We start from the raw sequence: 23,198 nt of genomic DNA, 5'->3' as shown, positions 1-23,198 counted from the left end.
AATGGCTACTGGGATAATGAAAAAATCAAAGAAGAAAAAAAAAATCTTGGGATGAATGCGAAAGAATAAAATTAGACCACTATCACACACCATATGTAAATTCTCAGAATGAATTACAGACTTGGATATAAAACCTGAAACCATAAAATATATGGAAGAAAACACAGGCAAATTTCTCTGAGACATTGGCTTCAGAGATGTCTTTTGGGACTTTACTGCAGTGGGAAAGGAAACAAGTAAAAAAAAAATTATCATATCAAACCAAAAGAAAAAAAAACTCTATAAAGTGAAAGAAACAATATGCTAAATCTGTTTTAAATATTTTGAAAGATTTCCATATGAGTTACAATAGTGACTAGACCAGTCTACATTTCCATCATCAGTATATGAAGGTTAATTTTTCTGTAAACTTGCTAACACTTATTGTTTCTGTTGTCTTTTTCTTTTACATCAGGGCCTACTATATCAAGGATACTCTTCTAGTGGGAGACTATATTAACATCTGATATCTCCACCAAATGAGTAAAATTGAGCATCTGTAAATAACTCATACAATTCAACAAAAAGAAGAGCCCATAAAAAAAAAATGGGCAAAAGAACAAAGTAAGATGTTTCTCCAAAGACAACATACAAATGGTGGACAAGTACATGGATAAATGTGCATCATTACTTATCACCAGGGGAATAAAAAATAAAACCAGAGTGATTTCATCATGGCATTATCACAGGGAAGGGGAACAGATCCCAACAATGAGGCCCTTGAGGTGAAGACTTGTAGAAACAATTATGATGACCTACTTTTTTATGTACAGACTCCAACTTTGTCCTGAATTTGGACTCTCACCTCTGAAAGTTCCAAAAAAAAAAAAAAAGGAAGAGTATTACTATGGGTTCCATTTTCAAGGTTATCTAAGTGCAAACCTTAGCACTTCCTACATTCATTGCTTATCTCACATGGGGATCATTTGCACTATGCTTTGGACTGTGCTTTTGTAGATAGTCTAGTTTTAGGTTTTAGAACTGGTACTCTTAGTTCTTCAGAGTTAGAATATTTTTTTCTGGAAAGGGTGAGAAGTGGAATTGGGAGCAAAATATATGACAAAGCCCACCCAAAGATAAGAAATCTTATTATCGGGCCTCCCCCGTGGCACAGCGGTTGAGCGCTGGGCTGTGAAGCTGCCCGCAGCCTCTGCAGCACCGGTTCGATCCCTGGCCACTGGGCGAAGGTCCCACATGGCATGCAGACCTCTCCTGCCGCCTGCTGCTCCCCTCAGCAGTGTATTTCATCATTCTGCCTGCTGCTCTGCTCGCCCCTCTGACTCTGGTGAATTCTCTCACCCTTCTGCACTTCTGACTGTACCCAGTGTTTGTATAAATAAATAAATAAAATCTTTAAATAATAAAAAAAAGGAAATCTTATTATCAGAAATTGAGAAAGTTAAGTTAAACTCTTGCCTTAAAAAAAAAAAAAAAGATTTATTTGTTTCTTTATTTATACAAGAACCGGGGTACAGGCCAGATTTGCAGGAGGGTGAGAGGATTCACCAGAGACAGAGCCGGGAACAGAACAGACAGACCGACGAAATACACTGCTGAGGGGAGCAGCGGGCATGACAGGAGAGGTCTGCCATGCCATATGGGACCCTCGCTGGTTGGCGGGGATCAAACCGGCACTGCAGAGGCTGTGGACAGCTTCCCGGTGTGGTGCTCAACCGCCTGAGCCACCAGGGGAGGCCCTGAACTCTTGCCTTTTTCTCTAAATCTGTTTTTTTTGGAAATATACTGATTAAAGAATAAGTATCTTATAATTGTAATAAATACTGTTGCTTTGCACCAGTAGTTCTAGAAAGTTCAAAAGCTTCTGAGAAGTGTCTAAATTGTGAACTCTCAATCTTCTTGAGAAATCAACTGATGTAATTCACTGTCTGGATATGACCTATGTCTATGTTGAAGAGAGAGAATATCTTACTCTAGAGAATAATTTGTCAGAAATTGTTTTTCTGATTTATATTTGCTAAGTTTCCCTTTGGGTTTTTTATTTAAGAATAAAGATGTTTGCACTTTATTATAACTTCGTGTATAAATAGAATTAAGTACTAGAACACAATCCAACAAGCAAATGCAATGAAAAAAGGATAGGAACCACTATATTTATATCAGCTAAAATAGATTTCCAATATAAAAAAGGCAATTAGAGATAGAGGTGGATACTAGTGATTTATGTTTTAAGGGCCTAAAACAACAATAATAAATAGCACTTATAAGCAAATAGGCACCAAATGGTGGAGCGCCAAGATATATGAGGAAATTATGAGTAGAACTAAAGAGAGAAACTAACAAAAACACAATAATAAGGAGGATTTTAATACCCATAACTATGGACAGATTAACAAGATAAGTAATAAGGAAATAATGGAGTTAAATGAGGAGTAGACCATATAGGCTTAATAGAAAACCATACAACACTCCTAATACCAAATTAAAAATAATAGAATAAATAATGAAAGATAGTATAGAAACACAAAAAAATCATAAAATAATAGTATGAACAACTATTACCAAGTAAACTTAATAACTTTGAAAAAATGGACAAATTCAATTAATATAGCTTACCAAGAATAGATCAGGAATATACAAAAATATGAATAAGTTGATTATCATCACCATAATTGAAACCATAATCACACATCTCTCCATAAGCAAAATTCCAGGGCCTGACATATTCAGAGAAAAATCTATTGAAATTTTATTTTCGATACTCTATTTATTTTTGTTATTTATTTACTTATTTATTTATTGCAGTGACATGACTTAACAATGTATGTGATTAAGACACATGTGATCACATTTCCTCAGATATATCATGCCACTACTAAAGATATTTTGCTTTTACAACTTTTTGAATTTTTTTTACCTGTTTGATTGATTATTTTATATTTTACTCATTTTTTTCCTTAAACTTTCAATTTCTAATTTCATTCACTAATTTCATTTTCTCATGACATTCGTTTTTGTTCTACATTTCTTTGATTTCTCTATCATGACATTTCCGAACTCTGTCTGACTGGTTAATAAGAGCTTCCAAATCTTTGTGGTAAGTTATTGAAGAGTTGCTCCTCATGATGTCATAGTCCATTTAATCCTCAAATGGCTGTAATATTTTCCTGTTTTAGCTTTTGTCCCCAAGAATTCTTTACTCTCTAACAGTAGTATTTTGGGAGTTTTGAGGGAAGCCCAAAAAACATGCTGTTGAGAGGTGGGTAACTATACTGACTCCTTCATTGGCCAACAGCAACCAAGATGCCCTTTGTTCTCAGACTGTGTGCTCTATTGTCACTTTTAGTTTCTGACTGAGGAAGTAGTGGTCTAGAAGTCATCTTCCCGCAAGGCTACACAAACTATATCCAGAGGTCCTATACTTTTCCATTACTTGGGGGATCAAACACTGGAAACTATACCAATCTCAAGCCTATTCTGCTGCTGATTCCCCAAGGTGGACACAGAAAACCCACTGGACAGATTGTATTCACTATATCTACTTGAGGTTTTTTCCTAAGCTTTCTGAGTGAGAAGGATGGGTGAACTCAAGCCCTTTGAAGACTATGGCTTCAGACCTCAGACTATAGAAACAGGAGCACTATGCCCAGAGGTCTTGTGTATAGAGGAACAGATCCAAAAGCTGCATTAATTCCAAACCTGCACCTCTGCTGATTCTCTCAATTGGACATAAAAAAAAAAAATACAGGGGGAATACTGAAGTCACGGTACTTACTTATTCTATGCATGCTGGGTATAGACCAGAAGTTGCATAAAGAGGAGGGGAATGTGAATTTTCCAGCTTCCAAGAGATGGATCAGAAAATTTTGCAATCCTAGAGATTGCATAGAAGATGAATGCTTCTCCCCTCTGCTGTACAGTTATTGGCTGCCCTGTTTCCCTCACTGAATAGTTGAAAAAGTTATGCTCTAACCGAGAAATATTTACTCTCCTTCCTGGACTGGGGACTTGAGAAAACCTGAGACATGCAGTGAGGGGAAGGCATATATCCATCCTGGTGAACTGAAATTGATCCTAATTTACTGTTTCTTCATCTTTCCTAAGCTTTCCAAAGGTTTCCATTTCTCCTCTTTGCTGAGACATTGGTCATCATGTCTCCATCTCCATTCCAGGTACATGTATGCTCCAAGTATGTATCCTCACTGTCCCTGAAGCATGCTATGATTCAGGGGTCCTGCCTGCCTAGCATCTTCTCTCTCCCTCCAGCCTCTCTCCTCTAACAAGTTTTTAAAAAACTTAACACACATCTTGCTCCAATTATTTTTAAAATACAAGAAGGTTGTTGATTCTTAATGCATTTTTGTTGTCAGCACTACCTTAATATTGAAAGCAGATAGACAGCACAACTAAACTACAAATCACTATTCTTGAAGAATATTAATGCAACAATCTTCAACAAAATACTAACACATTAAGTCAACAATACATTAAAAGTATTATGCTTATGATCATTTAGGATTCACACCTGGGATAGTAGGATGGTTTAATATACATAATTTGAAATCATTCAACAAAAGAAAAGATAAAATTAATGTGAAAATATCAGTAGATTTAGAGAAAGTATTTGTGAATATTCTGAACTCCATTGTCTTAAAATCTCTGAATGGGGCCTCCCTGGTATGGCAAGGGGTTAAGTCTCCCTACAGTGAAGTTGTCTGCAGTTACTGAAGCATGAGTTTGATCCCCTGGCCGGCCAGGGGGCTACCCACATGGTGCAGCAGACCTCTCCTGACTCACCCACTGCTCCCCTCAGCAGTGAGTTTCAGTCCATCCACCTATCCACCTATTCTGCTCCCCACTCTGTCTCTGGTGAGTCCTCTCACCCCCTGCATCTCTGGTCTATACCCCAGTTCTTGAATGCATAAATAAAATAAATCTTAAAAAAAAAAAAACTCTGAACAGTATGGAAATAGAAAGAACTTATGTCAAAATAATAAAGAAAATGTCTCACAAACTCACCGACCATGACATACAGGTAAAAACTGAAAGTTAGTTAACTGAAATTAGAAATGTATGCCTCCTGCCACCACTGCAATTTTATTTAATATTAAATATTTTAGCTAGAACAGTTACACAATAGAAGAAAAAAAATTCAAGTTGGAAAAGTAGAAGTCAAACTTTCTCTTTTTTTTGTAGAAAATCTGATACTTTTTATAGAAACCCTGAAAACCCTACCAAAATCTATAAGAAAAATAAAGCTGAAGGTGATAAAATCAACACACAATAACCATTTTAACTTTTAAGTACAAAGAAAAAGGAAAAATGAAATTTAGAAAGTAATTCTAGTCACAATCATTTTGGAAAGAAACAAATACCCAGATATTAATATAACCAAGGATTTAAAGGACTTATACAATAAAAACTATAAGACTTTATTAAAAGATAGAGATTATAATGTAAGTTGATGAAAAGATAGTCCATGCTCATGGATGGAGAGAATCAATGTAGTCAAAACAATTATTTAATCAAAACAATACACAAATTTAATGCATCCCATCAAAATGCACACAATATTCTTCAAGTAAATTGAACAAATAGTATTTAAAATCATAAGGTACCATAAAAGGTATGGGTAGCAAAAGAAATCTGGTGAAATAAAAAGGAGAGATATTGAAGCATTCTACTACCTGACTTAAACTATACTATAAAAAACAAAAACAAAAACAAAAACAAAAAACAGTTACTGCAACAATGTGGTATTGAAATAAAAATAAACACATAGATTATTGGAACATGATTGAAAGCCCAGAATAAACACATGTGCATATCAATATTTCATCCACTCTAAAGTAGCTAAATCAAAACAATGGGGGAATGAAGTATTTTTTTATAATGTAAAAGCTGAATGGTCACATGTGAAAGACAGAAGTTGGGCCAGTCTTTAACTCCATGCACACACAAATAAATTCCAAATGGATTAAAAATTTAGATGGGGCCTCCCTGGTGGTGCAAGAGATTAAGTCTCAGCACTATAAATCTATCTACAGCCACTGCAGCATGTGTCTGATTCCTGGCCAGGCTGCTGACACACATGGTGCAGCAGACCTATCCTGTCTCCCTCCATTATTCCCCTTAGCATCGTATTTCATTCAATCTGCCTGTTCTGCTCCCACTTTGTCTCTCATGAATCCTCTCAACCTCTGCACCTCTGGCCTGTACCCTAGTTCTTGAATGCATAAATAAATAAAATGTTAGGGCCTCCCTGGTGAAGTAGGCGGTTAAGTGCTGCACTGTGAGGCTGTCTGCAGCCTCTGCAGCACCCGTTCCATCCCAGCGGAAAGGGGAGGGTTCCACATGGCCAAGCAGACCTCTCCTGTCTCGCCCTCTGCTCCCCTCAGCAGTGTATTTCGTCAGTCTGCCTATACTGCTTCCTGCTCTGTCTCTGGTGAATAATCTCACCCTCTCGTGCATCTGGCCTGTACCCCAGTTCTTTTATAAATAAATAAATCTTTAAAAAATACATAAATAAATAAAACTTTAAAAAGAAAAGCTTAGACGTAAGAACTGCAACAACAAAATACAGAGAGGAAATAACTGATAACACATTTCATGACATAATTGATAGAGATGTTTTGGGAGGAGTCCTCCCTGGTGGCACAGGGGATTGAGCACAGCACTGTGAAGTTGTCCACAGCCTCTGCAGCACGAGTTCGATCCCCAGCTGGCCAGGGAGCTACCCACATGGAGCAGCAGACCTCTCCTGTCTTACCCACTGCTCCCCTCAGCAGTGTATTTCAGTCAGTCTGCCTGTTCTGCTTCCCACTCTGTCTCTGGTGGATCCTTTCACCCTACCCTGCACCTCTGACCTGTACCCCAGTTCTTGTATGCATAAATAAATGAATTGTTAAAGATGTTTTGGGAGACTCAACATCTATGGCACAGGAAATTAAAGAAAAATCAAAAACTAAGATTACTTCAAATTAAAAATATTTTACACAGTGAAGTAAAATATCAGTAGATTAAAAAGACTTATTGCTGAATGCAACGATATATCCACACATTACACACTGTCAAGAGGTTAATATCCAAAATATGCCAAATACATATTAAATTTAGCAATTATAGTTAAAAAGAACCCTAAATTGATAATTTAGAAGCAGGTTATCTTTTTTTTTGTAAGACTGTGTTTTTAATTTGCATGACTAACAAGGGGGCAGTTTTTTGCTCTCAGATGTGCAGGGCCCAAAATTTGTCCAGGGGTTTCACATTTTGGATTGTACTTGACCCCACCATTACCTAGGATGGACCACATGTTGTCTTCAATGACTTTAATTCAACTGAATTAAACTTGGTGAGGCCCTACTTCTCAGAAATGTGGATTTTCTTCTACCCAGGAAATTTGTACTTGGTCCCAGGCAGCACCTCACTGACATTCTCCTTGTTCTGGTGTGGATGGACTGATGACTTGGCCAACATGGACCCAGGACACCACTGTGTCTGCATTCCTAAGGCACCCTGCATGCCTGTATGGAATATAACTTCGGGACAGCATGAAGTCAGACATGAAAGATGGCAGAAAAAGGCTGTCTCCAAGGTCCCTTAGAGCAATCCATACATGCAACAGGCACATACACTACCAAGGAGGCTGCTTTTCCCAGCCATTTCACACCAGGCCCAATGAGAAGGAAAGCACAGTGGCTTAACTGGCTTCAATCTATAGCAGGTCTTATAGATAAAATATGATAAAAGAATATCCAGAAGATCAATGGACACATGAAAAATGTCCATCATCACTTTAAATAATGGAGATGCTGTTCAAAACCATGACATATATATATATATATATATTTTTTTTTTTAAAGATTTATTTATTTATTTATACAAGCACTGGGTACAGTCAGAAGCACGGGAGGGTGAGAGAATTCACCAGAGCCAGAGCAGGGAACAGAACAGACAGAATGACAAAGTACACTGCTGAGGGGAGCAGCAGGTGGCAGGAGAGGTCTGTGGCGCCATGTGGAACCCTCGCCGGCGGATGGGATTGAACCGGCACTCCAGAGGCTGCGGGCAGCTTCGCAGCCCAGCACTTAACTGCTGCACCACCAGGGGAGGCCCCATAATGATATATTATCTCACATAATGAGAAAGGCACATATCAAAATAAATACATAAATAAATAAATAAGTCCTGAAGAGACTTCTGAGATAAAGAAAGTCTATTACATTTTTGATGGGAATTTAAACAGGTGGATTTACCTAAAAATGGAACTACCTTATTACTCAGCATTTCACTCCTGTCTATCCAAAGACCATGTAACCATCAACTCAGAAAATGATATGCTCTACAATTTTTATTGCAACTTTATTTTCAATAGCTAAGGCATGGAAACATCCTTCATGCCCAAGAAGATGTGGTATATCCACATCTGAAATACTATTGAGCAAAAGAAAAGATAAAATATTATCATTTGCAGAATATTGGACGGAGTTTGAAGGAATTATGGAGTAAAGTAAATCATATTGATAAAGGCACATATTGAACATTTATGAAAATGAGTCCCACTCCAATCAGTATTAAAAATGAAGAATACTGATCACTTGCAAACTAGTGATTGTTTCAGGGAGGACAGGCCAATAAGCCTACATGCATGTACTTGTTTACTTTTCCCCTAAACTTAACTTATCAGGCCACTGACATTTCTATCTTTGTGGAAGGATAAACTAACTCTCACATAATTTATGAATTCATTATTAGCAATATTTAAATAATTCACAAGATACCCTGAATCTGCTAGTGTTGATCATTTTGCAAGTGAGAAAATACAAGTTTCCCTTGTATTTTTTTCTCCCTTTTGCATTTCTCCATGACTCGTTTTCCTATTTATTTTTTTTAAAGATTTATTTATTTATGCAGCAAGAACTAGGGTATAGGCCAGAGGTTCAGGAGGGTGATAGGATTCATTCACCAGAGACAGAGCGGGGAACAGAACAGGCAGGCTGACTGAAATACACTGCTGAGGAGAGCAGTGGGCTAGACAGGAGATGTCTGCTGTGTCATGTGGGTAGCTCCCTGGCTGGGCCGGAATCAAATCCATGCTGCAGAGGCTGCGGATAGCTTCATAATGCTCTGCTTAACCCCTGGTGCCACCAGGGAGGCCACTCATTTTCCTACTTAATGTGTAACTGCTAACTACAGCAAGATGGATTTTAGAATTTTGTCCCATCTTCCTGAGGTAGTGTTATCTCAAATTTTCTCTGCTTAATTCAGTGCTTCAGTATTTTAGTTTTAACTATAATTTGCACAAAGAAACCTGATTTTGTATGGAGAGTAACAATTATATTCAGATGATTTGACAAATCAAAATACTTATAAAAACTAGCTGATGGGGGCCTCACCTGGTGGCGCTGTGAAGCTGTCTGCAACCTCTGCAGCACCGATTTAATCCCTGCCGGCCAGCCAGGGAGGGGGTGGGAGGGTGTCCCACATGGCATGCAGACCTCTCCTGTCTCGCCTGCTGCTCCCTTCAGCAGTGTATTTCATCAGTCTGCCTGTTCTGCTCCCTGCTCTGTCTCTGGTGAATCCTCTCACCCTCCTGCACATCTGGGCTGTACCCTGGTTCTTGTATAAATAAATAAATAAATCTTTAAAACAAACAAACAAACAAACAAAAAAACCTAGCTGAGAGCCCTCCCCAGTGGCGCAAGGGGTTAAGACGCAACACTATGAAGCTGTCCACAGCCATGAGTTTGATCCCCAGCCAGGGAGGTGACCCACATAGCACAGCAGACCTCTTCTGTCTACACTGCTGCTCCCCTCAGCGGTGTTTCAGTGGGTCTGCCTGTTCTGCTCCCCACTCTGTCTCTGGTGAATCTTCTCACCCCACCCCCGCATCTCTGGCCTGCACCCCAGTATTGTATGCATAAATAAATAAATCTTTAAAAAAATTGAAAAAACAGGGCCTTCCCGGTGGTGCAGCGGTTGAGCACTGGGTTGCAAAGCTGCCCGCGGCCTCTGCAGTGCCGGTTCGAACCCCGGCCCCAGGGAGAAGGTCCCACATGGCGCACAGTCCTCTCCTGCTGCCTGCTGCTCCCCTCAGCAGTATACTTCTTCGTCAGTCTGCCTGCTCTGCTCCCTGCTCTGGCTATGGTAAATTCTCTCACCCTCCCGTGCTTCTAACTGTACCCTGTGCTTGTAGAAATAAATAAATAGATAGATAGATAGATAGATAGATAGATAGATAGATAGATAGATAGATCTTTAAAAAAATTGAAAAAACAAACTTGCTGATAACTAAAATTAGATTGAATGGGGAGGAAGTAAGAGGTATTTGGCATGGTGGAGGTAAAAACATTTTTTCATTATGTATTATTTGTAAAAATTGTGGCATTTAAAATTTATTATAGGTTTCCCAAAATATTTCATAAATATTTTACCATTTAAGTTTCTCAGTAATCATCAGCAAGATAACCCCTTTTGTCAGTCAGAAGCATGTGAGGGTGAGAGAATTCACCAGACCCAGAGTGGGGAATAGAACAGGCAGACTGATGAAGTACACTGCTGAGGGGAGCAGCGGGCATGGCAGGAGAGGTCTGCGTGTATTCTATCAAAAAATAATGAATGCAAATAAATATTTTGGCAATATTCCCTAGTGTCTTTGGATATTTTTGTTCTTTATTCTTTTCCAGAAAATGCCCTGAGTGTAGCTTTTTTTTTTATTTTCTCAAAATGAAGTATTTCCAAACTGCTATGTATCTACTTTGAATTATGAATCAATGAATAAAAAATTAAAAGAAAAAAGTATTTTGTATGAGAAAACTAAACTCAGAGATGTCAAATTAAGGAGATGTTAATTAAGGTGATCCATGAGTGAATTATACTATAATGTTAAAAAATGATTTTGATGAAAACCTCAAGTATTTATAATATTTCCTCACATAACTTCAATATATCATGAAACCTCAAAACAACTGCTATCTATTTGTGACTATCATTCATTATTTAATTATGATTTAACTGTTAGCATACAATAAAATGATTAACCATGTATGTCTTTAGGGATGATTTCATCTGCCAATATAACAAAACACACACAAAAAAAAAACTGGACAAAATAATATATCTGACTAGCAAATATCAAGAACAAAACAATGTAATCATCTATTCCTGCCGACAGATACCGTGTTGAAGTCCAGAGACCAAAATGCCAAGCTCTGCAGTGTCTCCTATTTCCCTGCTCCACCATGTTTTTTCTATAGTTTTCTTCCTCTTGGGCACAAGGTGATTATTGAATGTCTCTGTTCTAGACATTAGAAGGCATAAAGGGAAAACAAGGTACTAACAGCAAAGGTAGTCTGAGTATGTGTCAATTATTGGCCAGAACACAGGTCATGTGACCTCTACTAGAGCATCCACATATGTCAGTCTATTCAGTTGGGCATCATGCCATCCTGGATTCAAAGGAGGAATCAATTTACAGGTAAACAAAAATAAATAAATAAATAAATGATATTGGTGTGAATTAATGTTTATCTCACCTAATATTTACATTTTGATTAATGACAAAATATTGATCTATACCCAAGGGAACCATTACTATAATCATATTTCCCAAAACAGTACAGACTTGAGAATATAAACTTTTGCTACAAGGAAAGATAATTACTTTCCTAAATCATGCAAAAGCATTTACTCTAAGATACAAAATTAAATGTTGATGTAAAAATGTTAGGTGCTAGATTTAAATCCCATTTCACTCCTTATAACTTTGTTTATATCTTTTTTTTTATATTTAAAGAGTGGATTTATTAAGAAGGGGGGCAGAAGAATAAAGGACATTTGCACAGACACAAGCAGCCAGGAAGAGCTCCCTTCATTATTTTTAAACACTAGAATTTTAAGCTGTTTCAAATAGTCTATTTCCAATTCTTCAATCTGAGGTCATATTCTTCCTTGTTCAAGGGAAACTCAAAAAGACCATGTTACATCATAAGCAGCAAGACTGTGGGATGCTAAATCAGAGGCAATCAGTGTGGTGGATTCCCCTTTTTTAAGTCTACTAATATTCACCTCCTTTCCTCTGTTCTTTACAAGTTGCTGATTCAACAATTCTCCATTACTTGATAAACCATCAGCAACCACTTTTTACAAACAAAATGACTGATTTTATTTTTTAAATATTTATTTATTTATGCATATGAGAACTGGGGTACAGGCCAGAGGTGCGGGGGGAGGGGGTGTGAAAGGATTCACCAGAGACAGGGTGGGGAACAGATCAGGAGGAATGACTGAAGTACACTGCTGAGGGAAGCAGTGGGCGAGTCAGGAGAGGCCTGCTGCACCATATGGGTTGCTCCTGGTCGGCCGGGGATCGGACTCGTGCTGCAGAGGCTGTGGATTGCTTCATAGTGCAGTGCCTAACCCCTTGCACCACAAGGGAGGCCCCCAAAAATGACTTATTTTAAAGTCCTTTTAGGTAATTCAGTCTAGAATTTCTTGAATGAAATCATTCAATAATATTTCAACAAACTAAAAATTAAATTTCAACTTGTGCTTGAAACAGTACCTAAAGAGTATTTAAAACAATACAAAAACAGTGCCAAAGAGTGACAGCATGGAAAGCAAGTCACTATTTGTGGGTTTTCACCTATGTGCAAAATTGCAAGATATCTCTCAACCTCAAGGGCCAAAAATGGGATTTATTTAATTAACAGGAGATGGGAAACAGAAGAATTTCTAAAACCCCAGTGACCAGCTGTCTCACCCCAGATAGTGTCCAAAGTGTACAGCAATTCCAAACAAAGGTTGTTTATACCAGGTAGCACTGACCCATCAGTGTGGGGCTGGAGCTGGTGGCATAGTTGGAGGAACTCACAGTTGGGGCTACTGAGGTGACACCACAGCTAACCACAGCAACAGTCTGAAGGCCAGTCCCAGATGCTGAACTGGACCATGATGGACTCCACTGCATCAGAAGGTGGTGCTGGAGAACCAGAGGCACTGGATGGTTCTCAAAGTTGGCCAGAGTTCTGATTACAAATCAGTAATGCCAGTCAGCTTAAGTCACCAGGGGGAAGTGTCAGAGACACCAGCACTACAGCTCTTTTTGAGCTCTTTGCAATGAGCCAATAGCCAACAGTTCTTTGAGACACTAGGCCAAGGCTGAATGTGCTCCTTGAAGGTGATATCAAAGGATGGACTCGAGGCTGTTGCTGCAGCCATGTCTCGGAAAAGGTCTATGGATGCCTAGAGGTCTAGAAGTCTATGGGGTCTGTGGAGTTCTGCTGAATCCCATGGAAGTTGACTGCTGAATGTTCCTTCAGAGACTGCCAGCTGCTTCTCTCTCCAGAGATTGGCTGCTATCTGTCTGGTTCTTCTCTCTTTGGAGGCTGGCTGATGTCTGCTTCTCCAAAGACTGACTACTGACTGATGTAAGCTGGTTCTTGTGCTGCTTTGTATCAACTTCAATAATTCTCACCCTACAAGCCTTATTGTACTATTTCCAATCCTATGTGTCTGATAATTCCAGTTAGCATCTATCAAATTGTTTCTACCTTCAATATGCATATTTAGCTCAAGACTTTGACTGGCAGCTGGAGATCTTGATCCCAATTAGAACATTTACATTCCCGGCTCCAGATACAAAAGGGCAAATCCTGGAGCCTGCCCAGACTGACCTTCACTGAGAGGCACACCAGAGCCAGAAATGCCCCAGTGGTGCTCATTGTTCCTCCTAGTGATTCTGGGCCAGGAGAAATGGAACTTGGGGTTTGATTCCACTCCTGGAACTTTGGGGTCATAGCCAGCAGGCTCTCATGCTAGGGTGAGTGGAGGGCCTACTGCAGTATAGCCCCACTGTTCAGACAGCTGGGCCTAGGTGGGGGTCCTAGAACATATTTACATTAAAGTTAATGTGTTAACATATCACATCATAAGAAATTTCTAATGGAATAATGCATGTAGACAGTATAAAATCTATTATCTGGAGAATAAGCCCATGTCCAGTATCTTACCTGTTTCTCTGAAAATCAAGTCAATTATTTAATGACCATTTGCAAATGATTCTTTGTTTTAGATGTTGAGATAACAATGGCCTACCTCTGTGCTTTTAAGACCTTTGTATGAATACTTACACTCCATTCAATAGCTAATTACTTAGTAGTTGTAAGGTCTTTTTTCTTTTTTACCCTGTAGCTATTAATAGAGTCATGAATGAATGAGCCAACTATTAGGTAAGATATTGCCTCCCTCCAATTCAAAAGAGTTGCACAAAGACTAGGTACTAAATAATGTTCAACTGAATGAAATCAAACTTTAATATCTAATCCTTGAGTAACTCTTGGACATTCATTCAATGATTTGGTATTGTTTATAAAAACCAATCATTTTTATGTTATACTCAATAAAACTTTGATGACATCCTTAAATTTACAAGAATGAAGACAGGACACTTCTTTACTTTCCACCTAGTTGCACATATCATAATTTTCCTATCTTTGTCTATTTGCTCTGGTGATGTGGAGTTTATCCCTAATAAGATTTTGTGAAAATATTTTCTTAACTTGAAATAAATCTACCCACTTTTATTTTAATTTCACAATTCCTTTCTTGAATTGCTTCTTAATTTATCAATGGTTGAAACTTTATATCAATACTATCATCAGTATTTTCATTTATTCCAATGGAAGGATGGAAGGCATTCGGAAATTTTTCTTCTTGTTTGTTAATGAACACTACTTTTGTTTTGTCCTATTGCTGAAAATTGTATTGCTATTGCCCAATTGCTAAAAAAAAATGAACCTTTTGTTCTGGATCTGCTTATTTAATTTGAATCTTGAGGTTTGATATACATGATGATATCTATGCCCGACCTCTGACCATCATGTTTGATCACAGAATAGACCATGTCATTCTTCAATACAGATACACAGAGTTGCCCACCTGAGTCTTGCACAAGCCAGAGGGCTCAACTAGCAGTTCTTTATAATGGAGTACTATCAAGGCTTGGCTGAAGGTTGCATTAGAGGTTATCACTGCCTGTCGATCTCTCTTCTTGCTAACTCCTCTTTCTTGTCACAGCACCATCACAGAGGGGACAAGCAGTATAATACATATGTATGTATGTATGGATGATGGATTTAAATTTTTGGGGACATACATTGTTATTACTATTGTTCTTTTAGCTGCTTTACTCTGTTTATGAAGCTGATGCAAAAGTGCATTTGTAAGTTTGGTTCTAACACTATTGTCTTTTTATACACATACCAGCAGACCTACCTTCATCTTTATTAAAGAAAGAGAATGGCACCAAATTATGCCAGCATTAGGAAGAAAACAAGGGCTGTAGGGAATTTTTGACTGTGAAAAACAAATTGTCTGATTCGAACAAAAAAAAGATCTGTTACTTCCACATGCAAACCCTCCAGGCTATGAAATGTGCCTCCAGCAGAAAGGATTTCAAGATTTTATAAAGTTTTTACAATTAAGGACAGTTACAGCTGAGTGCACCGTATGTGGCCATAAGACAGATAAAAGTACATCATTAAGTGTTCTGGTTAGATTGGATGCTTGCATGTTTGAAAAATTTATAAACTTCTTGAGGGAACTAGTTATAGATAAATGCTTTACTTTGTGCTACATATTCTACTGCCTTTCTCTGTATTGAGACTAAGTGTTTTTTGTATATCTAAGAAGTTATAGCACAACAATTAGAAATACCACACTGGTTTCCAGATGTGCTGAAGATGAGACAACAAAGGTTAATATTTTCACTGGTACTTGTGAGACAGGAGTCTTATTTTATACCTGACATATTGACTAGTGGGTATCTGTATTGCCTCATATGAACACGTTAGTAAGTTTACATCCACATGTAATCAATCAGTAAGAAAAACAAAATCCCTTTCTGAAGTTACATATTTTGAGATAAACTTGGAAGTAACATCCTTAAACTTTCTTGTATCAAAACTTTATTTAAATATGAGCTACAGGGGCCTCCACGGTGGCACAAAGGGGTTAAGTACAGCACTGTGAAGCTATCCATAGCCTCTGCAGCATGAGTTTGATCCCCTGGCCAGCCAGAAGCTCCACACATGGCACAGCAGATCTCTCCTGTCTCACCCACTTCTCCCCTCAGCAGTGTATTTCAGTCAGTCTGCCTGTTCTGCTCCCCACTCAGTCTCTGGTGAATCCTCTCACCACCAGCACCTCTGGCCTGCACACCAGTTCTTATATGCAGAAATAAATAAATATTTAAAAAATAATAAATAAATATGAGCTATATTAAAAAGACAGGTAAAATTTGTAAGATTTTTTTTTTTCATTTTGCTTCAAGATTATTCTTCAGGGAAGAATTACAATTGACATAGCTATATTGAAATTTCTAGCTACCAAACAAAAAATGAAGAGTATTTTATAGTAGGCCCCTCTGTTCATATCCCCATACAGAGTGAAAGAGTGAAGGGTCCCCAGCGCCTTGAAAAGACGGAGGTTATGGCCATGGCATTCTTCTCCCAGGCAAATGTTGAGACAATGTTGTGCCATTAACATATATAGGGCCATAGTCCTTCCCCTGTTTTCATTTTTGTTTGTTTGTTTTAGTGCTTTGTTTTGTTTAATAGAAACTGAGACAAAGTCAGATCTCTATAAGTGATAGTCAAGAAAATCTTGGAGTTTCCAACTCTGAACTTGGTAGTCTGTGTGAGCATGAGACCAGGTATGGAGGGAGCCAGGTAAAACCCAGAGCATGGGGCATGGCCAGGCTGGAGCAGCATTCTCTCCTCTTCGTTGGTCAATTTTTCCCAGCGGTATAAAGAATGGGAATCTGGTGTAAGGGCTGTGCAGCACAGCTGTTCCATGGTGGCAGTGAATTATTTCCCACTGGAACTTACCAGGGGTGATGGCCCTATCAGGTTGTAGACAGGACAAAAGGCAGTCCAGCTGGAAGCCTGCAATAGCTAAGTGAGACGATGGAATATGCCCAGTCATATCTTGCCCTTCTCCTAACTCTGTATTTGGTTGTTTATGCCCCAGGTCTCAGCCTTCAAAGTGACAGAATGTTCTTCAGAGTATTAGGTCATGAGAAAGAATCAGGACATTTGGGGGCACAAATGCCCAGGAAGATCTAATACTCTGCAGGTCTAGGGCATCTTTACCTTGAAAGGGGGAAACTTTTAGAAGTTTTAGGACCAAATCGTGGGATTTGCATGAACAGTTTTGACAAAAAAAGTTTAAGATCCCACCTAAACTGGAGGGGCATGAGATGCCAAAGTTAAAGCTTTGGGGGGAAAGGATGCCCTTAATGAATTCCACAAACACAGCTTTTATGGACTCCATCCCCACTCCAGACCAAAGAAATCCCAGACAGCAAAAAATACAAATCCCATGTCATTATCACTGAAGGGAAGATCGCTGGGAACTGAGGGTGGAGTTAAGCAGCCAGGTTTGGCATATAACCAGACGTGGGCTTTGGGGGTCTCTTGGCTTTTTGCTGGCTCTCAGCATGCTATTGGGGTTCCAGCTCAGCAGAACTCTTTCTCTCTGAGTTATTCATTTCTTCATTTCCCCTTCTTTGTAAATAAACCCTTTTTTAAACTTTTTGTGTGTGCCTGCAATTGGGTCTTATTATAAGTCCCTTTTAAGCATACAGGTGAGGACCCACAGTCAAGCAACTCATTTAATATCGGGATTGCCCAGTAACAAAACTAGAAAATATTTTTTTTTCTCTAGTGTGCACAGACTTCAATTTTTATCCCCCTTTGGGTGGTGAGTCTTATGAATTAAACCACAACACATTTCTTTTTTTTAAGATTTATTTATTTATACATACAAAAACTGGGGTATAGGCCAGAGTTGTGGGAGGTGAGAGGATTAACCAGAAACAGAGTGGGAACAGAACAGGCAGACTGACTGAAATACACCATTGAGGGGGGCAGCAGGCAAGTCAGGAGAGGTCTGCTGCACCATGTGGGTAGCTCCCTGGCCAAAGATCAAACTTGTGCTGCAGTGGCTGCGGATGCAGTGGCTGAGGATATGTTGTGTCTTAACCCCTTGTGCCACCAGGGAGGCCCTAATCACATTTCTTCTAATAATTCTTTTTCACCTGGCAAAAGTTTGCTTTATCTCCTGCCTACTTTTTTCCAGATCCTATGGAAAAACATTCTTAAAACGAACTCTGAGTAAAAACAAATACTGTCATTAAATGAATGTATTATAGATCAAATTACAATTTCTATTGAGGAAGATAGAGTTAAGCAACAAGGCCCATCATGGTATTATAAGACAAAGAAATTTTGTTGAGCGGTAGAAAATTGATTTCAACTGATAATACCTATCCTGGAGTTTCTGATCTCTGTTTCCTCTGAAAAATTCAGATAATGATTTAGAACATTTGTTCTGTTTTCTTGTTACTTGAAATGCATTCCATTCATTGACTTTTGAATACCTGCCTCTTCTATGGAATTTCAGGGACATATAAGGTCATCAACATACAGTAGAGTGAGGACTGGGCTGCATTGGGTGCAAGGACTGGGGGTTGCTGCAGAGAGATGGCTGAACAACATGACTCCAAAACTGCGAGGAATGTTTAAAAACCCTTTTCTTGATGAGTGGTAAGCATGATAATTTTGGGGGGATAGCAGTCACAGAGTGAAGCATAAGCACTTGACATCTTATTCTCACCAATCTCCCCTTCATATGTTCATAAATGAATTAATTTGCCGCTCCATACGAGTTACAATTCTACTCTCATTCATATTTTTTAGAAGGCCTTTGTTAACAGTTTTTTATTAGCTAGGATCCTAAATATCAAGCTTGGGAATCTAATATCAACATGAGGGTCCTAATATTATATTTTAATTGCTACAGTTCCACCATGAAGCCCTGAGGTGTCCTCGGTGGGAAAATACACTACTTCTGCCATAAGTCCCTAGTCCAATTGATCTGAACTTTTTTTTTTTTTTGTAACATTCCATTTTTTTTTTTTTTGATTTATTTATTTATTTATTTATACAAGCACTGGGTACAGTCAGAAGCGCAGGGCGGTGAAAGAATTCACCAGAGCCAGAGCAGGGAACAGAGCAGGCAGAAGGACCGAAGTACACTACTGAGGGGAGCAGCAGGCAGCAGGAGAGGTCTGCACGCCATGTGGGACCCTCCTCCGGTGACCCGGGAGCAGCCCGGGATCAAACCGGTGCTGCAGAGGCTGCGGGCAGCTTCGCAACCCAGCGCTCAACCGCTGCACCACCGGGAGGCCCTTGATCTGAACTTTTAATTATGCCCTATTTCTTCCCTATAACTCATAATACTTAAATGTTGAATCTAGATATCAGTTCATTGGCAAATAACTGATTTCTCAATTCAATTAGTAAACACTGTTGATTTTTTTTTTCTTTGTCATTGTACCTGGAAATGTAAATAAAATGGTAAATGGGAAAATTGAGGTTTTTCACCCAGAATATTGATCCCAAATCAAATGTCCCAATAAGCTTAAGAATATAATTTTTCGGGCCTCCCCGGTGGTGCAGCGGTTGAGCACTGGGTTGCGAAGCTGCCCGCAGCCTCTGCAGCGCCGGTTCGATCCCCGGCTGCTCCCCGGCCACCGGAGGAGGGTCCCACATGGTGCGCAGACCTCTCCTGCCACCCGCTGCTCCCCTCAGCAGTGTGCTTCGGTCCTTCTGCCTGCTCTGCTCCCCGCTCTGGCTCTGGTGAATTCTCTCACCCTCCCGCGCTTCTGACTGTACCCAGTGCTTGTATAAATAAATAAAAATAAATCTTAAAAAAAAAAAAATGCAGAATCCTACCCACGTCACCTGTATGATTCTTTAACTTAAAAAAAAAAAGAATATAATTTTTCATAGATATATTCCATTTTATCAGAATGTAATATATAGTTAGAAATTTACTTTTATTTCATTCATTAAGTCTTTAGTAATTTTATAATCTATTGTTTTAAACAGTTGATGTGTCACTGAATTTCCCTCTGTTCTGTTTCATTTCACCAATCTGATCTATTTAGATTATTGACTTTAATATTGAATGCAGTAGTCTTAGTGGACCAAGTATCTTTGGTTTGTCTATTCAAAAATACTGTCCAATGTCCACTTTGCTCTCTTCCCTGAAAGGCTGACCTGTGAGAAATTCTTGGTCACAGTCAGTGGAAATCCTGTTACACAGAGGGAAAAATAAAAATAAGCCAATCTTATGATTCTTTCACCTTTTTTCCTGTGGGTTGCCTTTGGGTTCTGGTAATTGTTCATTCATCTCTCCTCTGCATAATTATATAAAGTTAGATTGAAACTTCACAAAGAGAAAATAAGTCTTAGACAATTATAGGGGCAAAGAAAAAAAAGAAAGAACTTGAAACATAAAATAGAAGAACATCATCATGAATTTGGGAAAAGCAATGATTTCTTACTGAGGATACAACCCATAAACAAATAGATTGAAGAATATAACATTAAATTTATAATCTGTTTAACAAAGGAAAAGGAAAAAAAAAACACAATTGATAGATAAGTTAAACCATAGCCGGATAAAAATGCAATACAAGTAGCATATAACTGGGGTCCAGAATATAGAAATAATAAATAAATGTAATCACAAAAAAACAATAAAAATAAGCAAGAGAATTGACATTTTATAAATTAGGATATCTATAGAAATAAATTAAATGTTTCTTTGCCTTAACAAGAATGGGGTAAATTAAAATTGAGTTCACAATATGTTAACACTAGACATTCACTCACTAAGATGACTAAGTAAACAACTTGACTATACTAAGTGTTTGCTAAGCAGATTTGTCAATGAGAATCCAGAATACTGCTAGAAGTGAAGGAGGTTTTAGGAAATGGTTGTAGGCAGTTAGTTAGGAACAGGGTGTTTCAAGCTCCTACTTTCGCTTATCAGCCAGATTAAGAAACACTTGGTTGGAACCAAGAAAGTGTCCTCCCCCTCTCAAGCCTTAAGTCAATTTATTAGTCTGACTGGAGAATAGTCCTGGACCAGGAGGGTGCCCCACCTCAATTCAATAAAGAATGGAAAACCAACACGATAACACAATGCTAAAGCAACAGACCAAAGCTAATTTCTGGGAGGTAGGCTGGGTAAAGTGAGAAAATCTAGTGGCCCTCAGTAGCCAAAGGGAACCCACAAACTCAGTGGACCACAGTAGCTTAGGATAACCCGATAGGCCTGGGAAATCAGCAAGAGATACAATGTGGAGATACCAAATAGCCAAATCCCCACACCTTGCCCCCTGTACCCATATAAGCACCTTCTCACCACCTTAGCAGCTAGTCGCTCAGTACTCCCCTCCACTCAGAGAACTTTCCTATACTTCTTCTTATCTATCAATAAATCTCTTGTTTTTCCTGTAACCTTAGTCTTGACATTGAATTCTTTCTTCTCTGAAGACAAGAACCGAAAGAGTCTGCCTGGGGTCATTGACTCGTGCCTGCTCCCAAAATACTAGATTTATAAGGACTGTAATTTGAAAAATGACTTTAGATGACAGTTGGTTATTATTTACTGACTTTAAACATGGTCTGGTATTTCCAATGCTAACTATACTCTTTCTTTAAAAAAAAAAATATTTATACATGGAAGAACTGGGGTACAGGCCAGAGGTGTGGGGGATGAGAGGAATCACCAGAGACAGAGTGGGGAACAGAACAGGCAGACTGACTGAAATACATTCCTGAAGGGAGCAGCAGGTTAGGCAGGAGAGTTCTGCTACACCCCATGTGGGTAGCTCCCTGGCCAACCAGGGGATCGAATTTGGGCTACAGAGGCTTTGGATAGCTTCATAGTGCTGTGATTAATCCCTTGTGCCACCAGGAAGGCTCTGCTAACTATTTTCAAAACAGAAATCATGTGTGTCATAAAAAATTAAATAATAATTTACATAGGAGGATTATTCATACTAACAAATTATAAATAGCCCAAATGCAGATCATAGAATCATATACATATATGTAGACGTACATTGACCACACAGATCTTGGGACATTCACTAATAAGATTTAATATAGCAATGGAAACCAATGAAAACAAGAATCATAAAACATGAAAGTATCCTCCAAACCATTTTGCGTTAAAGAATCTAGGTAAAAATTAAAGCATGGGGAGACAGTCCAATTATATGAAATTCAAAGCAGGCCAAACCATTAAATATGAGATGGTTTTATAGAAATTTTAATTTTTAAAAAAGGTTGAAGACAAATGCAATTTAATAGCTCTGCACAGGAAGAGACAATCAAGACTATCTTTCTCAAGACCTGTTAAATTGTTCAATTTTTTCAATAACAGCCACTCCATAAAATTAGTTAGTTTTGGATTCATTATCTATGGGGTCTAGGAATTCATACTTCCTAGTAATTGATATGTTCTGAAATATTCTGACTTTTCCACTTCCTCATATTTGTTGAACATAAGGTGCCTCATTAAGTACTCTCCATGTGCTGCCTGTCACTTGTTACTCCTGCACAATACTCAACTAATCTCTACATCTCACCTTTAGAGATATATAGTTTTGATGTCCACAGCACTGTGGTTGAATTTATGTAGGTATTTCTTTATTACATCAAGTTCTTCATGGGTGAATTCTGAACATCAATGTTTTTCTCTTCAAAAATGGAAAGTGGCACAATGATATGTGCCTTGTCTTATATTTCTCCTTTATTACCTATTTTACATAAAATAGTACTAGCATGTAGTAGATATTCAGCAATGATGCGCTTAAGTATTTATTGATAGAGGAATGCCATGGATTCCTGATAATTAAAATTAAACTTCAGACAAGTCTTCCCATATATTTTTCATAGTAGGAAAAAAATAATCATATCCAATGAAGTTCCCCCACCAACAATACATTACTAAGTTATGATAGGGCTATTTTGAAATGAAGGTCTATAAGGGTTTAACAAATGATTTTGAAATATGGATTTATATTGCTCATTACAGAATGGTTTTTCCAGTAACATTATGAGTTTTGAAATTCTTTGTAAGTTCTTCCTGTTTCCAGTGAGTTGTTAAAGAAAAAATATTCAGTAAGCATATTTCAAACAATGTATTCTCTCCTTTGCTCCTGCCAAGCCTCCTATAAATAGAAAACAGAATATTTCTGCTTATTTCCTATACCCAGGCTTTCCACTAGCAAACTTCTCTTGCAACAGTAGATTAAACTATTTTTCTTGAGTGTTGACATT

This window comes from Talpa europaea, assembly GCF_964194135.1.
Source record: "Talpa europaea genome assembly, chromosome: 11".
Lineage (NCBI taxonomy): Eukaryota > Metazoa > Chordata > Mammalia > Eulipotyphla > Talpidae > Talpa > Talpa europaea.
This window is presented reverse-complemented; position numbering follows the sequence as displayed.